The sequence below is a fragment of the Pelodiscus sinensis genome, chromosome 1 (assembly GCF_052426305.1).
Source record: "Pelodiscus sinensis isolate ZL-2025 chromosome 1, ASM5242630v1, whole genome shotgun sequence".
NCBI lineage: Eukaryota > Metazoa > Chordata > Testudines > Trionychidae > Pelodiscus > Pelodiscus sinensis.
Genome location: NC_143052.1, coordinates 324,457,357 through 324,479,494, shown reverse-complemented (window position 1 = coordinate 324,479,494; position 22,138 = coordinate 324,457,357). Strand labels below are relative to the sequence as shown.

Genomic DNA, 22,138 nt, shown 5'->3' with positions numbered 1-22,138 from the left:
TCGAACCAGCGGGGATTTAAAAATGGCGGCGCCCCGCTTATGCAAATGAAGCCCGGGAAATTCAAATCCCGGGCTTCATTTGCAATTGCGGTATACCTACATTACCCTCCCATTTCGAAATAGGAGGGTAGTGTAGACATACCCTAAGAGATGTTATATGCCTTATTCACAGTTCTTAGTCAACCAAAGAGTCTATCCATTTCAGCGACCCTCTGAATGAGCAATTTGCCTGCAGAAAGATCATAGCTTCTGATCCTGTATCTATAAGTATGGTTACTTGAAATCTGCTCTATTACAACTGCAAAACACACTGAGTAGCCAAACACCTAAATTACAAGGAACAGATTAATTCTGTAGTCCAGTAAACATATCTGATCTTGGAAACATTTGAAATCAGGAGTTTTGCTATTCATTTCAATGGACATACAAGTTTGGGTCTTGGTGAAATTCTGTTTCTTTTATTGGGTCAGAAAAAAATAATAAGTCCAAAATGAGAAATAAGTTGCATTGCATATTGCTACACGCAGTTTTTCCACTAACAAAATATTCCAGATCTTATTATACCACCTAAAATATATAGTAGGGAAATAGATGGGATCCACCAAGCTATTCAGTCATGCTTACATGGGCTGTTAACATTAGGAGTGTGTGTTTGTTCCTATTTTCAGGAGGTTTCTCATAATGTGCCTCTTTCTAATTTCTAATTCAGTTTCCAACAGAACAGCTTATATAAAGTTGTCTGCTCTCTTTCCCACAATTGTAGACAGCTCATCAAAAACTGTTACATGATTTTTAATAAATTGTGTATCTGACCACTTTTTCTTGCACTGATTTGATAAATCATTTTTGCATTTTATACAGAATGTCAAGGTAGATTAGACTTTTGTTACCAATTTATATTTGTCAGAAAATGACCTAATGAGATATATGCATTCTTATAGCCTAGCTAGGATTACTTCCAGATCCTCTTCCTAGAGACAATGCTCTGACATAAGGAAATCCACTATTTTATTTTCACCAAAGCTGCATAAAATCCAGAAGCAAACCTGCACCCACATTCCCACACATGAACTACAGTGAATTTTCTATTCACTGAATGCCCTAACAAATAAAGGTTTACTAACTGACAAAAAGGATGTGCAGTCACAGAAGGCCCCCTGGGAGTGCCTCCCAGAGGGATGATATGACCAGTGACACTCACCTTCGTGTTCTCTGGAGCTTTTCATTACTCGGTCCTGCTGCACCAGCTCCCTGGTCTCCCACAGCCAAGGCACCAAGCTAAGATCACTATCCACCCCACCCCACCCCCAAGACGCAGTACAGACACTGAATCTCTTCAGGTCTAAGGAAAATGCAGTTTATGGCCCAGCTTTCTGGAATACCACTCCTCAAATGGGATCAGAACCCCAAAATAATTATTTAGGTAACTCCCCTTTAACAATGAAAGAGGGAATGTATACAAAGATTGCTCCCCCACATAATAATTATTTACCCTGGGCATGATAGTAAGTGATTTTATTAAGTACAAGCAGTAGGATTTAAGTGGTTATAAGTGAGAACAGGCAGAGCAAAGTAGATTACAAATCAAAAGTAACAGAAAACACTTAGCTAATTCTAACACTGAATCCTCAGTATAAACTTATTACAAAAACTCACCCTAAAACTGTTCCTTTTCTAACTCAGCCTTCCAACCAGAGAAAAATTTCCCTCTCCCAACTGCTAAAAATATTCAATGAATTAACTAAAAAAAAGTCTCAAGCTGGTAGAAAGAAGCATGTCAGGGTGACCTTCCAACACTTTAGTCATTACCACACTCTCTCTTATGATACCTTACAATAAGAACATAACCATAGAATCATAGAATATTAGGACTGGAAGGGACCTCGAGAGGTCATTGAGTCTAGTCCCCTGACCCCATGGCAGGACCAAATACTGTCTAGACCATCCCTGATAGACATTTATCTAACCTACTTTTAAATATCTCCATAGTTGGGGATTCCACAACCTCCTTGGGCAATTTATCCCAGTGTTTGACTACCCTGACAGTTAGGAACTTTTTCCTAATGTCCAGCCTAAACCTCCCTTGCTGCAGTTTAAGCCCATTGCTTCTCGTTCTATCCTCAGAGGACAAGATGTACAAGTTTTCTCCCTCCTACTTATGACACCCTTTTTGATACCTGAAAACAGCTATCATGTCCACCCTCAGTCTTCTCTCTTCTAAACTAAACAAATCCAATTCTTTCAGCCTTCCTTCATAGGTCATGTTCTCTAGACGTTTAATCATTCTTGTTGCTCTTCCCTGGACCCTCTCCAATTTCTCCACATCTTTCTTGAAATGTGGTACCCAGAACTGGACACAGTACTCCAACTGAGGCCTAACTAGCGCAGAGTAGAACGGAAGAATGACTTCTCGTGTCTTGCTCACAACGCACCTGTTAATGAATCCCAGAATCATGTTTGCTTTTTTTGCAATAGCATCACACAGCTGACTCATATTCAGCTTGTGGTCCACTATAACCCCTAGATCCCTTTCTGGCGTACTCCTTCTGGGTATGTCTACACTACCCCGCTAGTTCGAACTAGCGGGGTAATGTATGCATACCGAACTTGCTAATGAAGCCCAGGATTTGAATTTCCCGGGCTTCATTAGCATAAAGCCGGCGCCGCCATTTTTAAAAGCCGGCTAGTGCGAACCCTGTGCCGCACGGCTACACGCGGCATGGGCTAGATAGTTCGAACTATCTGTACTCCTCGTGGAATGGATAGTTCGGAATGGCTATGTAGTTCGAACTATCTAGCCCGTGCCGCATGTAGCCGCGCGGCACGGGGTTCGCACTAGCCGGCTTTTAAAAATGGCAGCGCCGGCTTTATGCTAATGAAGCCCGGGAAATTCAAATCCTGGGCTTCATTAGCAAGTTTGGTATGCATACATTACCCCGCTAGTTCAAACTAGCGGGGTAGTGTAGACATACCCTCTGAGACAGTCGCTTCCCATTCTGTATGTGTGAAACTGATTGTTCCTTCCTAAGTGGAGCACTTTATATTTGTCTTTATTAAACTTGATCCTGTTTACCTCAGACCATTTCTCCAATTTGTCCAGATCATTTTGAATTATGACCCTATCCTTCAGAGCAATCGCAACCTCTCCCAGCTTGGTATCATCTGCAAACTTAATAAGCGTAATTTCTATGCCAATATCTAAATCGTTGATGAAATTATTGAAGAGAGCAGGTCCCAAAACAGACCCCTGCAGAGCCCCCATTAGTTATACCTTTCCAGCAGGATTGTGAACCATTCATAACTACTCTCTGAGTACAGTTATCCAGCCAGTTATGCACCCACCTTATAGTAGCCCCATTTAAGTTGTTTATTGATAAAAATATCTTGCGAGACCGTATCAAATGCCTTACTAAAGTCTAGGTATACCACATCCGCCGCTTCTCCCTTATCCACAAGACTTGTTATCCTATCAAAAAAAGCTATCAGATTGGTTTGACATGATTTATCTTTCACAAATCTGACTTGGCTGTTCCCTATCACCTTGCCACCTTCCAAGTGTTTACAAATGATTTCCTTAATTACTTGCTCCATTATCTTCCCTGGCACAGAACTTAAACTAAGTGATCTGTAGTTTCCTGTGTTGTTCTTATTTCCCTTTTTATAAATGGGCACTATATTTTCCCTTTTCCAGTCTTCTGGAATCTCTCCTGTCTCCTATGATTTTCCAAATATGATAGCTAGAGACTCAGATACCTCCTCTATTAGCTCCTTGAGTATTCTAGGATGCATTTCATCAGGACCTGGTGCCTTGCAGGCATCTAACTTTTCTAGGTGATTTTTAACTTGTTCTTTTTTTACGTTATCTTCTAAACCTACCCCCTTCACACTAACATTCACTATGTTAGGCATTCCTTCATCAGACTTCTCGGTGAAGACTGAAAGAAAGAAGTCATTAAGCATCTCTGCCATTTCCAAGTTTCCTGTTACTGTTTCTCCCTCCTCACTGACCAGTGGGCCTACCCTGTCTTTGACCTTCTTCTTGCTTTTCATGTATAAGACTGGCAATACTGGGTCAGACCAATACTTCATTTCTTCCTGTAGTTTCCACTGGCTGGGTACAGTGAAGCACAGCCAACAGGGTGGTGCAAGTGACCAGACCTGTGGATGCTCAAGTAAATAAAACATCTGATGGTCCATCTGGTGAACCACATCTCACCTGCACTACACTAAACTTGCATTAAACTATCTTACACTAAACTTGCTGCTCCTGTAAATGGCTGGCATGTCCCTGTGGTCCCTGGAAAGAGGTAGGGGACTCCATGCACCGCTCCTATCTTCAGACACTACCCGGACAGTTCTCATTGGCCATACTTCCCAACAAATGGGAGCTGCAGAGTCCACATTTTGGGCAGTGTGAACACATGGAGACCACCCAGATGTGCCCTGGGTGGGGTGGGGGGACGGGGATATAGGGACATGTCAGTTCCTTCTAAGAGCAGCATAGAGTGAGGGCAGGCAGAGAGCCTGGCTTAGCTTCACTGTATCACCACACTTTTAGCAGACTAAAATATGCCCCTTTGGCTTCAGTAACCTCTAGTATATAAAGGGTGAAATTGGGAGGGTTGGCAATTCTAGTGTCCTCTTTAGTTCTCCCAGTTCTGGCATCCTGTGTTATGATGCTCTGGGTCCTAATACAGTTCTACAGAAACTGCAGGTCTCATGGGGCATGGCTACACTATGGGGGGTTTTCAAAGAACGTATGTAAATTGTGCTCATATTGCAGATCTTTTATTCTTTTTTCCAAAAGAGGCTTTTCCAATATTTGGCCTGTCTACACGGGGCCAAATGTAAAAAAAAAAAAAACCCTCTTTCAGAAGCCCCCTTATTCCTAGTAAAATGAGGTGTAGCCGTACCTATGGGCACATAATGATTTGTTTTCTCTTCTGGGAGAAAGTATGTGGAGATAGAAGAAGAATGTTTGTTATGACTACACTAGTTTGGCATTGGGCTTCCTCATGAGACTTTTCAGGGACTACCCACTGTCCCTTCTGCAACCTTTTGATTTTTACAATACATACCACCACATAGTACAAGGAAAATAATGCCAACTGCAATATTTTAGACAACAATTCATCCTCTTAACTCAATTTCCAACCAGGGAGGTATAACTAATATGTTATTACTTCCACATATTAACCTGGCAAAGAATTGTTCTGCCTCATCAATTTTGTTATCAATTTTATCAAGAGATATATTCTCTTTTCATTAGCTGTTTAGGTTTTAAATCAAATGGGGATACATATATATATACATGTATATAAAATGCTGATGTGCTTAATCTGGTTAGATCTTAATAATTCTGCATCAGAGGGAATACCTCTTATGTTCAGAAACAGGAACAGGGGATATAGCCCTGTGGCCAGCTGAAGTATACACACTCCAAGGGTACATCTACACAGCAACGTTATTTCGTAATAACATCTGTTATTCCAAAATAACTGCGAGCGTCTACACAGCTAGCCCATTATTTTGAAATAATTTCGAAATAATGGGTGGCTTATTTTGGCATTTGTTAACCTGATTCCATGAGGAAGAACACCTTTTCTGAAATAGCTATTTGGGAATAGCAGTAGTGTAGATGCTCCACTGCTGCTATTTTGAAATAGCTCCTTCCCTAGGCCATTCAATATAATACTTCACAGTGCTTCCTGGAGCTCTAAATAGAGATAGCACATCAACATTAGGGGAACCTCCTCAGACTAACTTCCAGGCTTCCCTCTAGTGTAGACTCACTATTTCAAAATAAGCTATTTTGGAATATTTCTTCCAGAATAGCTTATTCTGAAATAATCATGCAGTGTAGACATAGCCCAACAGTCCATAAAACAGTGACAGTAATCTTCAACTATCCATAAAAATGTATTTCAGTTAATTGTGACACAGTCTTGGGGTACGTCTAAACCACGTTCTATTTTTGAAAGAGGATATGCAAATTTCCACATCTCTTCTTCTGATCTCACTTTTGAAAGTGGATCTTTCAAAAGTGAAAGTAGTCTGGATGCATTTTTTTCGGGGAAAAACCCCTTTTTCAAAAAAACTCCGTAAACATCATTTTTTAAGGAAGAGCGTTTTGTTTTGGTTTTTTTTTTTTTCAAAAAAGGGGGAGGGGTTCCAAAAAAACCGCATCCAGACTACTTTCACTTTTGAAAGATCCGCTTTCAAAAGTGAGATCAGAAGAAGAAATGCAAATTCCCACTGAATTTGTATATCCTCTTTCGAAAATAGAGTGTAGTCTAGACATAGCCTTGGAGATCTCCCCTGGTGTATACCCTCTTTGCTATAGCTTTTCACTTAATCAGCTTGACAGAGCATAATCACTGATTTTGTTGGTACCCCCGTCTTCTACCCAAAAATGTGTCCACTTCAAACACATCATATCTTCAAATGTACTGACTCCCTTATTTAGAGCAAAAGGCCATTTGCAGCTTTCTTTTTATTATTTTTCGGTATCCTGGTGATGTGCTATCAGAGAAGGTACATTGATATATTCCTTGTAAACATTGTCTTCTAGGTGACCTACTGAGTGGACAGCTGCCAGTTGGCTAGAGACATCCTCACTTGGATTGAGCACAGATGGCAAATTTTGCCACAATATAATTTTTAGTTGAATAATAAAGTCATGATTAGGAGACAGTGTGACATACCCAAAGTGTGACAATTTCTGACAAGGATTTGAACAAGGTTTTTATTCTAACCCATGTTTCTGAAAACAGTTTCATCTATCCTTGATTAAATGTGGGACATTTCCCAGTTCTAAAAGTTATACAGTGTTACTGACAGTGTTCAGCACATTGACTTTGTGCAAAACTCTTGTTCTGTACTATTTTGTATTTATTGCTAATAAGCACTAATCATATCTACAAGGAGCACCGACAAGAAAGAATCCACTTCAATGCATTTACAATAATTAAATTCACTCAATATGCCAACTGGACAAATTTAGCACAACAGGACATGCCTAAATTCAGCCTGATTGATTACGTCTCCTATCATAGGTAAAGCTGCCTCCCCTGGATTTATGAAATGGAGTAAAGACCTTTTTCTAGCTTATCAAAGGTGACGTTACATCAGATGCTCCAACAAATGTTACATCTAGTAGCTTATTGCTAAGAGTTACATTTTTGCCCATTATGCCCTTTATAGTTGAATAAGGCTTGTTAGAGGCTGGCTTCCTTGATCAAGGAACAACAGCTATAAAGTCCAAGCTGCTTCCCCAAGTACAGAAGGAGAAAATCCTACATGGGCACTTCCAAACAGCAAAGTGTGCACACACAGTAAAGGGATGATATGAGTCTTTTTCCCAGTTTCCCTGATCCGAGTTGTATGTAAGCAATAATGCACAACAGCACAGTCATTACACTGCAGTGGGACATTCTGAACATATTGTGAGTCATGAGGCTGAAAAAAATAATAAAATCATGTACTCGTCTCTCTTCAAAAATGCAAATGTCAAAAACCCTCCACCATAATTTTTTTGGGTGGATCAAAAAGCCTTTCTAGCATTCACATTTATTTTAGTGAGATTTTTTCTGTACGAGGTTTCATAAAACTGGATAACACCATGTGTAAAATACACATGAAATTATGATTTCAGGGTACTTTTGAACTTTTAATGAAAGGGCAGTGATTAGAAATTTTAATGATTGTGATATCTGTGGTAACTAAGCCAAACATAGTGGATGTTAGCAACTGTATATGTTATAATACAACACCAAAACCAAACTCAAGATTTATCAAGAGTTGTGTATTTTCAACACTATCCTTCAGAATGGTAGGAAAAAAGAAAGTGCGACATGTTCAAACTGCCTTTATTCCATACAACCTGCCCCAGAAAAAATCCTCTGTATTTTTTGGCCCAGAATAATCTCAAACCAAGATACAGTCACATAATCCAGACAAGAAGATATGAGCACCATCATTAGAAGGAGGTAATGGAGATGGATTGGCCATGTTTTTTGGAGGGCAACTGATTCCATCACCTGAACAGCGTAAGATGGAAACCTAAAGGCAAGCAAAAATAAGTACACCCCAAAGCAATATGATGAAGAACTGTGGAATCTGATCGGAAAAAACCTGGGGCACAGTGGGAAAACTATTGGAAGACTTACCAGAAACAGATAGGATTGGAGGAACTTTCTTGGTGCCCCACATGCCAAAAGTGAAATGGGAATATGATGATACATCTTAATACTGCACAATGCATCTTGGATTTTTTGGAGGAGGAAAGGAGTTTTAAGAGATATGTTCATAGTTATGATGCCTAATTATGGGCTATAGCTCTTCTTTCTTGGATATAAGATCCCTGGGGCTATGTCTAAACAGCAATGTTATTCCGGAATAACAGACCTGATTCTGAAATAACAAAGAACATGTCTATGCTACAAGCCATTGTTTTGGAATAATGTCGAGCTGGAGGACTTCTTACTCTGATTCCTGTAACCCTCATTTCATGAGGAGTAAGTGAAGTCAAAGGAAGAGTGTTCTTCCTTTGACTTTCTGCTGTGTAGACAGCGCCAATAGCTGAATTAAGCTATTTTGACTTTAGCTACACAATTGACATAGCTCAAATTGCGTAGCTTAATTTGAGTTTTGCCCTGCTGTGTAGACATGTCCTAGAAGACTAGGGATAATCAGGGAAATGATAGGATGTTCAAAGTTCAAAATCAAATTTGAAGGGCCTTGTGAAAACTCAGTGTAATAATCAGAACACCATTCTATATGCTATACTATATGATAACCCCTCAGAGGCCTACCTCCTAATATCTAATTTTCAGTGCCTCTTTATCCATAAACCCCCAACATTATTAGGTACTTATAAGAAAAATTTCCAGAAAATCATACAGTTTTGGGGGTGTGAATAAGCAAAGAACCTTTGTTCATATATTTCTTTTTCCACAAAAGGAAAATCTAATCTTGGGTGAGAATTGTTTTTGTAAAAACTGTGCATTTTCTCCTTTCATAAAACAGGTATTTTTGTTTTACCATAACAAGAAAAATTGCTCTCTGAATCCTTATGAAAATGTCAGTTTTTGCATGCAAGCACTAGAAGCAGAAATTGATAGTTCTGCTCAGCTCCAATAGATACAAGTAAAATGAGCAGGCTAAAATACAGTGAATATATTGCTATAACAAAATAAGATAAGAACAAATCCAACATATTCAATTAATCAAAATTAAAAGTCAACTTTGTCAGTGATACAAATAATGTCCTTTGGTTCTATTCTTGAAGAGAATTAAAATTAGGGACCAAATATTTAACCCAATGTCACCATTTGTGAGTACAATTTTGCATCTACCTTTTAGGGCACATATATAATAAGTACCCTAATTTACAGGTGCAATCAGTGACTTGGACATCAAAGTGACAAACTGTAGGTACAAAGTTGTGCATGGAATTATTTCCAACCTGCAAATTTGTACCTTCAGAATTAGATACTCTGTTTACTATGGCTTTTGAATTTGATCCCAAGGTCAGCCATACCTGCATACAATTCCAGATGGTGGCAAAATATTTACTGCTTTCTGTGGAATAAAATAGAGTGTGTGCAGAATCTCAAAAAGATTCATCTAGCTAAGCATCTAGAAGTTCAAATGCTTGTCAGAATTACAATCAAATTTCTGTGTTTCTAGGTATACCAGAATTTCCATGAGAATAGGAAATTTCCAACACTTTCTGGTTCCAGCCATTTCAGAAATAGTCCCTTTCATTGTACTGCATTTATTTTGTTTTATCAACAAACAACGTTGTAGATAAAGCAAAAATGAAAAGGCTAAGTAGATAGACCTTACATCAGAGTAATGGAAATATGATAAAGCTGAATAACTCTCCTGGTTTAATTACACTGAAGAATATTATAACAAAAGGTGAGAAAGGCATGAACATTTGCTCATTTTCAACCACTTTTATTCCTTAACATTCTGGGTTTATGCTGCAAACAGCTGCAAATTAGATGATACAATTGTGAGATGACTGGTGAAGTCTGCAGAGTGATTTAGTGGGGCAAATGGCTGCCTTACAAAAGTCAAAGTGCAAATGGCCTTTTACCAGGTAGTAGTTAGCCCGTTAGCCAAAAATACATCTTGGGATTTTAACATCATTACTAATTATCATCCTTATATTTGGAAGGAAAATTACTGCATTCCAAATAGAGCATCCCAAAATTCCACTGATTTTCTTTATTCTTATCCATGTGGTTTCTGAGTTGAGCACCATACTGCGATTGTGCATGAGTGATATTTGAGGATCTCTTTTCTCCTCTTAGGCCAGATCTACACTTACCCTCAGATCAAAACTCGGAGATTGATCTTCTGGGGTTTGATTTAGCAGGTCTAGTAAGGAGCCACCAAATCAACTGCTGATGATGCCCCAACCAATTCTGGTACTCCACAGGGTTGTGAGGAACAAAGGGAATGTTTCTCCCATCAACCTTCCACAGTGGGGATGTGGCAGAATTTCAACTTAAGATATGTCAACTTGTAGCTGGAGTTGCATATCATAGGTCGACTTTCTCCCTTAGTGTAGACCTGGCCCTAGAGATGGGCCAGGGTAAAGGATTCAGTTCAAGTTGAGTCTATCACATCAACACCTTTGGATACCATTGACTACAGTGTTTTGTTGACTCTCCTATCCATGCATCCATGGTTTTGATATCGCATGTCACTGTGGAATATCTTCCCAGATAAAACCAACAAATGGTCTGGTAGTACTTTATAGACTAACAAAACATGTAGATGGTATCATGAGCTTTCGTGGGCACAGCCCACTTCTTCATGTGACTGGAATTATGAGTAGGGGATATGAAAATTTGAAATAAATAGAAGAGGGGGGAGAAAAAGAAAAAAAGGAAAAAGGAAGTGGGGGTGAGACAGGGCATCATTAAGTATCTGGAGAATGGGTACTTAAACCTAAGCAGATCAAAGTAAATAGATAGATGCTAAGACAGGAAGGATACCACTCATAGAGCTGTTAGCACCTTCAGTGGTTATGAAGTAGGTAGATAAGTTACATTTGCAGGGTCAGGTCCCCAGTTTACTTCATAAAGACCATAAAGCCAATGAAAACAAACTGGCACTTAAAATTTTTTGAAGTAGTTCCCACTCAAAAATTATTGCCCGCTTCTAGTCTACACCAATTATTGGGGATATATGTCCAGTCTGCCAGAAGGTGTAACAGTTTAGGCCCTTCTGAACCATAGTATCAATGAGTTTTTCAGATAGTAGCTATAGCTTGTAATTATTTTTATAATTTCTCACTGGCCTTGGGCAATTTGTACTTCTCTTGTCATCAGACACCCTAATCTAATGAGAATGAACATAACGACAGGATTTTTAAAAACATATCTATCTGTCTTCAATGTGCTTCGATTACCGCTTCTATTGATATCCTCCAAAAATTTTGAGCAGAAAGCATAGTTGAGCTAAATGTGCTAACAATACGTGACTTTCCACACGCCTTTCTAGGTGCTCTTTGCAGAGACAAGGGGCCCATCTCTACCATGAATGCACGATCAGTGACTAATTCTCATCCTGAATTCCATTACAAAAATTATGGTTGGTTAGATTTGTTCATAAAACCAAGTTCAACACTCCTTACAGCCAGCAGCATAGTGTTCTAAGAAAAGACCCCTGCTTTTGGAATTTGTTCTTCATGGTAGTGTGCCAAACTGAGTTTGAGAGGATTTCAGATATGACGTAAGGCTCATTACATTTGCTAGCATTTGGTTAATTGGCTTAGTTTTGAGTTGGCTTACTCTAAATTTTGGTTTGTTTAGTTTGTTCCACTTTTGATTGTTAATTTGAAATGGAGATTTTCTTAAAATGAATGTGTAAAAAATTAGTGTAGTATAGACTGGGAGGTAAACATTGCAAAGATGAATACTTGGAAAGTAAATGTTCAGATTTTCAGAAGCGCTCCATTCCCATTTCAGCATCCCCATAGGTGGCCAGAGTTTCAAAAGTGTTCATTGTACACATTTGTAGCCAGATTTTCAAAATTGTTCAGCTCTCGTTTTTCTCTGAAAAACTGGCTACAAGTGAGCTATAAAAAGAGCTATATAAATATCAAGTACAGCAATGGCTGATAAAAAGGCAATATTTGCTGACAGACTACAGATTTCCTTTTCTAATTACAGTAAAATTCTGTGGGGGAACTTTTGGCAGATGCTACAATTTCAACTATGATCACTATATTATCATCTCCATTAACAGTTTCTTCAGTTTGTAGGTGACATTCATGGGAGTTGTGGTTTTAGTTTTTATGCTACCTTCTTTTGACATAGGTAATTTGTATGCATTTCCCCCCACAAGTCTTATTTTTGTAACAGCTGTAATGTGATAAATGCTACAAAAACAATGAAGCAAAGAAATACATTTTCAAACAAATGTTAAATGTTATTACATTTTGGGTTTTTTTATGTTCTTATTAGTCATTTATTATTGTCTCCTAATCAAAGAAATAGAAACAAATAGGGGATACAGAATGAATGAGGATGATGGCTTACAGTGGCTGTAATTTCACAGAAAACAATCTTTAAGTCAGAAGAGATACTCTATATTGGATCCTGAAAAGGAGAAGAATTTCAATTAACATTTCTGATAAATGCTTTCCAGTGATGGGTGAGGAGACGAATTAGTGCTTTTTCTAGACTGAAGTTCAAAAAGGTGATCCTGGGGCAGACATAAGGGTGTGGCCATAATAATGAAGACTAATGAATACAAATGCTTGAACTGAGCCTTAATTCTGCTTCATGATCTGTGCAGGCAGACTGTTGCCAAACAGTTACGGTGGGGCATGACAGGGGCCCAGCCCTTTTGCACATGCTGAAGTTTGCCTAAAGATGATCAAGAATATCATCTACCGCATGGATAATAATTCAGAGAACAATCAATATTTTACTAACAATGAGTCTACTTCTTTATTTTACATCCAGTCCATGTTTCTAAAGCTTTCATTCCTAACTTGTAAAAAACTACAATAAGAAATCATCCTGAAATCTCTCTAAGAAGCCCTCTGTGACAGAGTCCACTTTTTAAATTCGTATTCCTACATTTTTTGGATAATTCCATAAATCCCCCAAGAAACTCCTTATATAAACTAACACTTTTATTTCTGCTGAATCAAGAACATGCTTTCATGCTACTAACAACCTTCTTGGGGCAAAAGATCATTATTCAAAGTTCTTTTACAGGCTTTGAATTTTTTTAAAACAAAAAACTAAAGTAAAAATGTTTGTATTTTATGGAGCTCTAAAAATTGCGTCTTTTTTTTTAATACACGTACCAGCCACGAATGTAGAGTTATTGATCACTAACATTCAGAAAACTAGAACTCTGTAGGGATGTTACCATTTCCAATTGGATTCTTTTCCTGTTATATGCTAAGTTGATAATACACATTGAAGCAGTTCCTAATAAAGCATCATAAAAAGTCATACACAAAAGAGAAAAAATCAAGTCTGAAACTCTCATCAGCATAGCAGCCAACTGTCCTACTGGACATGCTTTCTCTGGCATTAGGACCTCAGTATAGAAGCCTGGCAGCTTTCAAATTATTGTTTTGTGTTATCAACTATGAGAAATGGCTGACATGATATAAGTTGTTCTGAAACTGACAGAACGTGTAACATGCAAGCTGTTAATAGGAGCATATGGAGGGAGCTGAACAACAGTGGAACATTATGCATTTGGAGGAATCAAGATCCATGTTTCAGGCTGGAAACAGAAAGACAATATTCAGAAGAGCTATTTTAGCAAAGTCACCAAGACAATCATCTTAGTTGCCTCAGTACTAGCTTACAGAGTACTACTAATGCATACTTTGTTACCTTGCTTTGCATTAGCTACTTTTAATAACTGCTTCAATGACTAATCTAGCTAAGTAAATTTCCATTTGTTTATTTTGTTCAACTGGTAGACTCCTGCCTTGGGTTTTTTTCTGTATTGTTAGCATATTTTCCCCTGTCTAATATTTCATTTTTCATATATAGAAAAAGAAAAGTGAACCTTGTGTTGTTACATACAGCACCATGCTTTTAACCTCCATCTTCAGTCATCCAAGAGCTCTTTACTCTTTACTGAAACTCTTACTTGTCCAAATGCATTTGAACCCATTCAAATACCTTCAAAATTTACTTTGCAGTAAAATTTACTTTATTTTCCTGAAGTACAAAACTAGACATTTTTTGAAACCCGCATAAATCATACCCACTGATTCCCCAATAGACTACCATGTCAACAACTTAGTCAGAGAACTCAAACCATTTTGCCGCTCATGACCTTCCTTTAGCAAATCTCTGCTGAGAATCCTTCACTAAGTTGTACATTTCTTAAAGTTACCTAGCCCTGCTATTATTTTCCTGCAGTGATTCTTCTCTCATCTTTTAAGAAGTTGTTTCTCTTATTGTTCCTATTATCTTAAATATTGACCTATCTTTTCCAAAAGCCAACCTACTTTCTTAGCAACATTTTAGCAAATTTCCTAGAAAGTTCTGGGATATCATTTGGCCACCTTGGTCCTCCACATTTCTAATACCATTCTTATTGTATTTGCTCTTATTCTTCAAGTCCAGTTAGCATCTCCCTCCTGTAAATGTTATTCCAACCAACAAAAGGTGACCTTCAATTGCCTTATAATGAACAAGAGCAAATTGTTCATTCTGGTTCTCCTGCGCATCTGTAGTTATCTTCATGCATATATAAGACTTATACTATAGAGGCTCTGTTGAGTCCTTGTAAGGGCATTTGTGCTATATGGAACAAAATAACTGAATGTTGTTCATTATTGGATTTTCTCTGATTTTACTTGAAGAGTGCTAGATTTCTTTAAAAATTGTTTCTATTCCTTATTCTTTCTTCCTTCTCCTGTCTTATGCTGTAGACTTCTAATAACTTGTCTTCTTTACTACCATTTCTTAATTTATCTATTGTGTTAAACCTAAACTGGCACACACAACCTTTGTACATGAATTCATTTTTCTTCTCTGATCATTGTCAATCCTCTATCCTTCACACTGGATAGTTTATTCATCCTTAGTAAGCAAGTTCTTTTCTAGATGCAGAATAGACATTGAAAGTTTGTTCACTCGTTTTCAGATAAATGCAATGCTGAGGGAAAAACCAGTGAAAAAAGGAGAAATGTGAATGAGCCATTTACAAATTGTTAGAGACGTTTTGGTAACACTGTAAACTAGTCTATTTATTGCTAATTCCTTTGATATTCACTGTACTAATAGTAATCATGATGAACCCATTTAACATTAATATAAATTGTCATATGCACTTCTGGGTGAGTTCTACTGTAATTCAGAAATAATTAATTGCATGCATCATCATTATTTTTAAAATGTCACCCAAATTCTTAATTGTATGGATTTCACCTCAGCTTTTGGGACTCAGTGAACAGATTATTTGTTTTTAGGGATGCTACCTCAAAGTCTGCCCCAAGCCCTAATGAAGTCAATGAGAAGACTTTGCTGAATTTATAAGGTCTTGAGACCAGTCCTTAGTTAGTTGATAAAAATATTAAAATGCATATAGAGGATGTTCAGTGGTAATTTCTAAAAAGAAGAAGTAAATATAACTATGTATGTGGCATATTTCTAAAAGTTTTCATAGACTAGACAACTTTGAGTCCAAGTGGCCACATCGCATCATGTTGGAATATGATTTTAGGCAGTTTCTGTGATCAGGAGGAGAAAAAGTGAAACTCTGAATACATATAATAGACCTAATGGATGCTGATTCTTTCTGAGATAAAAGTCTTAAGAACCATAATACTTTACTGCAAGCTACGGGAATAATTCTCAGATTATGTTCAAACCTGCTCATAAACGGTCCACAAGATCCCCTCATTCACAGTTTTTATCACCAGAGGAAAAAAATCCGTGCATCTGGATGCAACTCTCTCTGCTTTTCTAGTCTGATAATTTTTGGAATAGGTTTCAGGAACAGGACCTGCCTATTATTTAGAGGGGATTGTTTATCTTCTCGCCAAGTATCATTCTGAACTTCACCACAAGTCCGCTTAGGTGCATTGCTGCTGCTATTCAGCGGGACAATCAACTGTCAAGAGCAAGAGACCGGGTTATCCTCGGCTTCCCCCTCTATTGTAACACCTCCAAAGCGGCAGAAATGTGCCCAGAACACTGCCTCTAGAACACCGACTGGCTCTGGCCAGCTGACATCTCTCTTCAGCAACTCCGGCGCAGCGCTAGTTTGCCGTTCAGCCGAATGACGGGCAGGCAAGCTGCAGCGCCTCATCCCTGCTCCAACTTTTTTGTTCCTAGTATGATCGTGTGGACCCTATGGAGCCACCTGTCCCCCACTCTCTCCCCCCCCAAAAAACCAAACCCCAAACCAGCGGACCCCGGCACGGTTCGCGTGCGCCCGGGGCTGGTTTCCATCTGCCTCCGGAGAGACGCCGCTGGCTCTGAGAACAAATCACTTGGAGACACTCAAAAGTCAGGGAGCCGCGGGGGTGGCTAGAGGGACGGCACGGGCCACTTACCGCCGCTGAGGAAGAAGCGCGCTCTGCCCCCGGCTCTCAGTCTCCCATCCTCCCGGCGGCCCCCGAGCACGCCCAGGTAGCAGCCGCCCCTGCTGGGGCGCAGCCCGCGGGGAGCGGCGACTCGCGGAGTTCTTTGCCAACAATCCAGAGGGAGCCCTCCGGCTCGCCCTGCCTCCTCGGCGCTCAGGGCTGAGGCGATCCAGGTGCAGGCATCCTTGCCCAGCCGTTCCCCTCCCCCGCGCCCTTTGCTGCTGCTGCCGGGGCTCCGGCCGCCTCTGCCTGCCCCTGCGCGCGAGGTGGTTATATGGGGAGAGAGGGGAAGCACCTCCTCTGGCTGGTGCTTTGCTGTGCAGCGATTTCTCCTCCAATGTGTTCGCTCTTCCCCCTCGCTCTCCGCCTCTGACTGGCTGGGTCCTCCGGGCGAGCGGAGTGTAGGAGAGCGCGCGCGTGTGTGTATGTCTCTCCCCAGCGCCTCCTCACTACCTCTTGCAGAAGAGGTGCATTTAGCATGTCCCTGGGCTCAAGGTACCCTGTGCCCGGGGGAAGGGGGAGGGGGTAAAAATAAATCCTTCACTCTCCAGCTCAGCAGGGAACGGGGCTTGGCTCCGTCTCTGCCCAGCGCGCAGGGCTTCCTCCTCCCCCTCCTCTTTGCCTCTGGATTGGGGATTTACACGGAATAGGCTTATTTCGCTGGCGGCTGGCTTCTGCAAAGTGCCGGCTGGCCCCGCATCTTGTTGCTCTTTCTCTTCCCTGGCAGCGGCAGAACTAATCCGAGCCCTGAACAAACTGATCGGCTGGGGTGGCTTTTAGCAGAACGCCCCCCCCCCCCCACACACACACCTTATTTGTATATGGCTTGTGTTGTGTGCGGTTGTGTTTTCAGGGTGACTCTCTTCTGCTTCCCTGAGCCGCTGGCATGCGGGGTCCGAGTGCAGGAGTGGTGTTCCTCACCTCCTCCCACAGCCACAGAGCGGAGGGTTAGCCCGAAGACACCACTCTTCCTCAATTTTTAGATCACGGGGGCTGCAATTGGAAAAATAACACAGGCAGCCAATCTAGGGGCTGGCAGTTTTAGTGTCATTGTTCTGGCAGTCCCTCTTCCTTCCCTCTCTCGGATTCCTTCTCTATTTCCCCTGATTCATCTGATTTTAATTGAAAAAGAGTTAAATAAATTATGGCACCTCCCCCATTCCTTCCTGTGGGTCTCTGTTGTGCCTGTGTTTAACTGAAATGTAATCCCCTTGAATGCTTTATATTAATCTGTGAAACTGCAGGACTCTCGCTCAAGTCCAACTCTCCACCCCCTTTAGAATACACAGGTGACTCAAATCAGCTTTCAGTTCCAGCCGCACAGCACTTATTCTTCTGGTTCCTTTATTCTCCGCTTGGTGGTCTGACTGGCTCCTAATTGGCACACACAGTCACATGCAGCATACCTTATAATTCGATGCCTTCCAATACCGGGACTGGTAATGCTTTATCTCACAGCCTTTCTGTTAATTAAAATTAGCCTTTCCTATGTTCCTCTGCTTCTTCTCACTCATCCATATATGTAGTGCACACTCCCACTCTGTGCTTTTAATGGCTACCCTTAGGAACTAGGCTGATTTTAATCTTTTTTTTTCCTGTGGCAGACACAACGTTCTGCTTTAACATTTAATGCTTCCTTGCCCTTCTGTACTTTTTATTTGGTTTTGCCTCTTGCTAGTAATTAAGTTTTTTTCCCTCCTTATGTATTAACTGAATGATGGTTGTCTAACTCAGAGCTTTTCCTCTGCTTCATTGACTCCACTTCAGTGATGAATACCCTCTCAGGCTGGAGTTGGTGCACAAAAAACATTATACACAACTTTTTTTTTTCAATTTGAGGAACTAGTTACTTTCTGTGCAATTGGTGAAGGCACCATCTGTATTTGTTTTAGATATGCAGTGTTAATTTTAAATCAGAGCTAGTAATATGATTTTCTTATGGATTTAATATTTTATATTGACCCCGCTATCAAGATGAGACATCATTGGTGAGTGGTACACATTTTTATACACTTTTGTTGTCTTGTGTATTGCTTGACACTTTGTCAGAGGCTCTGCAGCACAACATCACTGGTGAATTAATTCTGTACAGAAATATCAGTGACAAATTTCTTAGCTAATCTACCATACATTGACATTTAAAACTATCTTAAATGTGCTAATTCTTTCTAATCTTCCATAGATATACTAACTTTCCTTGTGAAAAATGTATGAATGAATCTATAATTCAGAGTAATTTTTCTTTGAATTTATTCTCGTACTGACAAGGTATAACATTGTCTCTCATAAGTGTGGTTGGATATCTAAAACTATTTCTATGGGCAAGTGTTATTACAGTTTGACATATCAAAACTTCTTTTCAATGACTCAATTCACAGAACATTATCATCTGGTCATTATTTCCAGTGTTACTAGGTTACAAGCTAGTATTTAATCAGGAGCCAGAAATAGTGACTGCATTAATTCCGATCTTATGAATAACTCATGAGACTCCATTTCTCAATATTTCCAATGTCAATGTTAAAATCAGTAGTATTTTTTTACTATTTTTAACATACTGGAGTTAATTACAACAGTGCAGAAATATTTAGATTTGATTTTTAGAGCCTTTTTCAAAAACAAACATATTTAAAAATATACAAAGACTTAAAAAAAAAGATAAGGGAGGGGTTTGCTGACTTTTATCCACCCTTTTGACGTTTACAGGTCAGATCTTCTAATGGGTGCTTAAATCCTTATGGGCTATAGTGACGAGGGTGCACTATTTTTACTTTTAAAGACCTTTTTTTCTTAGGGTATTTCTTCTAGGAATACATTCTCCATTTGCTTTAAGCATATATTTTACTCCCATCTTTCTACACTTATACTAAAATGTGCACTAAAAGTATTTAAAGAGTATTATTTACAGGAATATATTTATATTTTAGTACTATAAACAAAATAGATATTCTGTGAATACCAGTTTCATCTTTGCTGCAGAATGAAGGAGCACACTTCTTGTAATACATTCTGCTAAGAAGTTCACATATTTATCTGTGTTTTTCAAAGGTCAGAACCCCTCTTAGAATTTTTTATCCTCCACTCTTAACATGTTTTACAGTTTTATGTCACATGAATTAAATGCAAACTATTTTTGTAATAAATTGGGTCAAAGTCTTGATATTATTACTGCAGACCTAACTTCAACTTAGCTGTCAATTTGCTTATTTGATCTTGTTGTCTAACCATCTTTGTGCAAGTGTCTTAATCTCTTTATCTCAGTGTCCCCAGTGGGCAAGCAGACAGATGCAGCACATCTGCAGACTTATTTGACTTGCAGAGATTTTTCTTTCATTCCTTCCCTCTTCTTTTCAGCTGAACCATATATGTTCTTCTTCTTCTAATCCATCCCAATTGAGGATTGGCATTAGAAATACCACTGTTCCTGGAATTTGTTGCTACCATTTTATGGTAGAATTAGAGTTTTGTCATTATGGTGCTATTCTATTTTAACTTTTTTCCAGAGAGGAGCAAAACAGAGAATGAACTTAAAAAGTGTCCCCCCACCACCACACACATATGATGGACAACAAATCTTTCATCAACAAATCTGCATATGGAATTACATATTTCTTACCAATGAGTTTCCCCCTTTATTTAGAGCAGGTGATCCTTGTGGTATCTGCATTACCATGGGTGACTTTTTAAGGACTTGGACTAAACCTATTCCAAACATAGGATATAACTGCAGTATCTTAAATACAACTGTGTGGTAAATGGTAACATTTAAATGACAATCTTGTGACCTTGTGCATTGACTTCTCCAGGGTATGTGGGTGGACTTTTCCAGTTTCCTAATTCTACAACACTGCAAGGCTTATAAGACAAATTTACTGGGGGAATAAAACAAGGCCTGCCTCAGCTAGAGAACACATAATTCTTCAAGTTCTCTGCAAATGGCAGAAGATTCAGAACCTCTTATCTGAATAACTTATCTGTAGCTGCGAGTTCCTGAACTGGAGTTTGTACATAAAATAAATAAACTCTGAGTCAGGCTTTAGAAATAGGAGTACTTCCCCTCCATTGAGCACTAAAGTACACATATCCACACTGCTATCACTCAACCAAGTAAAGGGAAGTGAATTAATTCAGTCAGTGAGCTGACTGCTCAGGTGCAAGTGCCCATTGCAATCTGGCATAGGAACAGAGAGGTTGGCATTCAAACAATATTCCAAGACCAAATGCAGATATGGCTTGTGCTGGTGATGTGTGGACTTAAACTGACAATCAGCTAGGCAAAGGCTGGCAATGTCACCCCATTCACAGTTATGAACAGGAGTGGAGAGTGTGAGTTTGACAATGCAAAGATCAGCACTGCTGGGACAACACTCAGATACGTTTACACAGCAGGGCTCAAATCAAATTAAGCTACGCAACTTCAGCTATGTCAATTGCGCAGCTTAAGAAGAAATAGCTTAATTTGGCTTTTGTCACTGTCTCTACACAGCAGGAAGTCGAAGGAAGAACACTCTTCCTTCAACTTCCCTTACTCCTCGTGAAATGAGGGTTACCATGAATTGGAGTAAGAAGTCCTCCAACTTAACTTTATTTCGAAATAAAGGCTTGTAGCGTAGATGTGCACTGTTATTTCAGAGTAACATCAGTTTATTCCAGAATAATGCTGCTGTGTAGACATCCTCAGAGAGTAATAAATGCCAATTATTTCCTTACCCTCAAATGAAAGCATCTTCCTGCTGTTTGCCTACTAAGGATGTGTCTATAAAGAAAAGTTATTTCAGAATAACAGCTGTTATTCCAAAATAACTATACGTCTACACATCAATTCTGTTATTTTGAAATAATTTCAAAATAATGGACGGCTTATTCTAACTTCTGTAAACCTCATTCTATTCTGAAATAGCTATTTTGAAATAAGGCATGTGTAGATGCTCCACGTTTGCTATTTTGAAACTGCTCGCCAGGGCCATTCTAAGTTATTTCTCCTGAGGCTCTAAATCAAGATAGCACATTCACATTAGGGAAGCCTGCTTTGGACTAATTTTGAGGCTTCCCTGCAATGTAGACATGCTATTTCAAAATAAGCTATTTTGGAATAACTAAGTGTCAGGCCAGATCTTCTGCAGAGACACACAAAGCCATCAATGAATTCCTACAAACAGGCCTGGAGAATGATAGCTAAAGGAAATGGGAGAAAATGAGCATCAGTAAGATTTCATGTTGCCCCAGGAGCAGCCTGGAAATCAGGTTGTAATGTGAAGAATCTCACTGAATCTCCTATGTTCTCCCTGCTCTAGGAGACATGTACCCAGTGCCAGCTCTGTACCTTTTGCAGCATATGTTTCCTGGCATGCCAGTGCAGCTGTGCTGACTGGTGTGTTGTGGAGTGTGAAGCTATAGGATCAGCCCTTCCTTCAAATTCACCCTCCACTTACATACCCAATAGAAGTGATATAATAGCCCTATTGAGACTGCTGTCTCCTGAAACTAGGGGCAAAGACTCCCTTGCATGTGTGTGATAGACATCAAGTTTTTTGAACAGCGTGG

At 39.5% G+C, this 22,138-nt stretch overlaps 1 protein-coding gene across 1 annotated transcript in view; it reads right to left on the bottom strand.

The window, feature by feature from the left end:
- The window catches only part of CNTN5 (contactin 5), a 1,036,023-nt gene extending 1,018,531 nt beyond the window's left edge, over nt 1-17,492 (bottom strand). Inside the window, exon 1 of the mRNA XM_089775740.1 lies at nt 16,565-17,492. The gene's annotated coding sequence lies outside the window, so the exon portion shown is untranslated. The remainder of the gene's footprint in view (nt 1-16,564) is intronic.
- Between the last annotated feature and the right edge of the window lie 4,646 nt (nt 17,493-22,138).